Raw genomic sequence first — 2,754 nt, forward strand, 5'->3', positions numbered from 1 at the left:
GTGTGTATGTGTGTGTTCGTGTGTGTGTGTGTGAGTGTGTGCGTGTGTGTGTGTGGGCTGTGTGTGTGGGTGTGTGTGTGTGTGTGCGTGTGTGTGTGTGTGAGTGTGTGCGTGCGCGCGTGTATGTGTGTGTGTGTGTGTGTGTGTGTGTGTGTGTGTGTGTGTGTGTAGCAACGTTGTGGAACCAAGCGCTCTTCAAAATAACGAAATTGAACAAAATGACATTTTTCTGTTCGTTGAGAAAATTTGATCGAATATTATTATGTTTAGCTCAACATCTTTTTTTTTGGTACATTTAAGAACACATTCCTGAATGGATTTTACACTTTAAAAGATTTTCCTTGGTGAAAGGCTCAAAATATGTAAATTTGAAATTTTCATGAAGACCAAGATTTTCTCTTTAATTAACCCTTTGACACCAGGCGACTCTCACTTCCTTCAATCAATATATAATAATATGTGCATAGATGTGCTATGACAACAAAACGGTCTACGCACTATCACCTTGAAAATACCTATCAGCAATGATACAAACGTAATGTTTAAGATAAACCAAACGTATTTCAATACTGTAACAACAACAACTGCCTTAATAAACTCAAATGTAAAATAAAAACGGTATGGGAGGGGGGGGGGGCTCTCGTGGCTTAGAGGTTAATGTGTTGGCCTCTCATTCAAAGGTCCCGGTTTCGAATCCGGGTAGCAACCGAAACATTTCTTCTCTAAAATTGTCTCCTTTCACCTCCTTCCCTGCTCTCTAGCAATGTTCTGTCGTCTGCTTTTGTCGCCTCTCTCTGCCCCTACTCCCTCACCTCCTTTGCCCCCTCCTCTGAGCTCCTGATTTTTTCTGTAGCCTTTCCACGTCTACTTCTTGGCTCTTTCTTATTACTGTCTTTCAGCCACACCCCTGATCTTCTGGTAAGAAAGATCTGCACCTAGCCTTCTCGGACAAGGGCGAAAAATCTCGAAGGGCACGTGTGCTGGTTGCGCACGTTAAGGATCCATTGGAGTTCTAAAATCGATAAGAGTAGGCTTCGACAGCCACCCTGGCAAAATTCAAAATTTCCTACCAACTGAAAAAGTTTAAGGTGTCCCGCACGCTCATATGACCTTATGCAGTTGTGAGCGCCGTAAAACACTTACCCCCAAAAAACAAACGATAAAAAGTCTATTTCAGAGCCCAACACCCCGCCCTTCGTTTATCAAAAATGTTAAAAACGTTATCGGATATATAGACAACATGACAGCCGCAGCTGTGCGTAGTAGACCAAGTAAGTTTCCTACAGAGGTTTCAGTCAGACTTTCAACCCCCTCCCCCCCCAAAAAAAAGCAACAAACAAACTAGCAAAGAAAAAAACAAAAAAAACAAAAAAAGAACAGAAAGCAGGCAGCCCCCCCCCTTCCCCCTTGCTCTAAAAAAAAACTTCACCAAAATCAACAACAACAACAACAATAACGACGATGACAACAACAGCAGCAACAACCACAACAACAACAACAACCACAAGCACAGTCCCATACTATGACAAAACAGTAGTGTGTTGAGTTGTGGACAATGGATATATGAGAAGCCTTCCACACCAGCATCACATAATAAATATCTAATCGTATTGTTCATATTATAATTATTGTTATTGTCCACAAGTCACCAACGAAATCATAAGGCAACTGTTCTTTTTTTGTTTTGTTTGGTTTGTTGGTTGTTTTTCTTTTTTCTTTTTTTTATGGTAGTGTGGTCCTGGGTAACGGCAGCAAACCAAGAAGAATCTGAAGAATATTAACTCACCTGGACTTGTAGGCACAACAGAATAACAACCTATTTGCTCAGTGAGCTAAGCCTTGGCCTTGATGAAATACAACACAATCTGTTTGTGGGCAAAGCAGCCTCTTCGCTTTGTTGATATCAAACACTGTCCAGGTTATTTGTGGACAGAGCGACACCGCGACGTTGCCTTTATATACCACAATCTATTTATTATGAGCAGAGCAGATTCTTAGCGCTGTTGGAATACAGCACAATCTGTTTGACGACAGAACAACTTCTTGGCCTTGCTGATAATAATAATATACAACACAATCTATCACAGGACACGTCAACTTCTTGGTTCTGATGCATTAAACAGCAGTAAACACTTAGTTAGTGGCGATGTAAATGTAGTCCTTAACTTTGGCTTTTTTTTTTCAGAGTCACTCTTTCGAAATGTCAAGTAAACTTTGAAATGTTGAGACTACTTACTTCTCGCCAGCGTTTTTAAAAATCTGTGATGTTTGGATTCACCTCGTGACTACAAACTAACACTTCCACACATCGGCTTCTTGGTCTTTAACTCCGCATCGAAAAAAACATCCAAAGGTCAAATCTAAAACTTCCACTGTTTTCATAAGCCACACATGCTCCCTTTTACAAAGTCAGAACAAACAATTGACTCTCACCATCTGCACTACATGAACATCCAATTACGAAATCCTCTATAGATTTGGACCAAGACTTCCTTAATCCCTTGTGGAGATGGTACTCTTACACAGAGACGCACTTTTGTGTTATCTTGCGGAAAAATACGGGGTTGTATCGATGATTCGTGGGATTTGTTAACCGATCTATGAGGGAGACGTCTGATGGCGTCTGTAGCGAGAAGTCCTCGTCTCCATATGTAAGCTTAGCTACGTCTGTGCCACTCTGGGCAGGGTGCCCGGGATGAGACATGTATCGAACTGTGTGTGTGAGTGTGTGTGTGTGTGTGTGTGTGTGTGTGT

The 2,754-nt window shown here is 41.5% G+C and overlaps 1 protein-coding gene across 1 annotated transcript in view; it reads right to left on the reverse strand.

The window, feature by feature from the left end:
• LOC101845242 overlaps positions 1 to 2,674 on the reverse strand; it is a gene marked incomplete in the record, with an annotated part of 32,778 nt that extends 30,104 nt beyond the window's left edge. The window contains 1 exon segment of the mRNA XM_035970016.1: positions 2,434 to 2,674.
• Positions 2,675 to 2,754: the final 80 nt, after the last annotated feature.

This window comes from Aplysia californica, unplaced genomic scaffold (assembly GCF_000002075.1).
Source record: "Aplysia californica isolate F4 #8 unplaced genomic scaffold, AplCal3.0 scaffold00209, whole genome shotgun sequence".
Lineage (NCBI taxonomy): Eukaryota > Metazoa > Mollusca > Gastropoda > Aplysiida > Aplysiidae > Aplysia > Aplysia californica.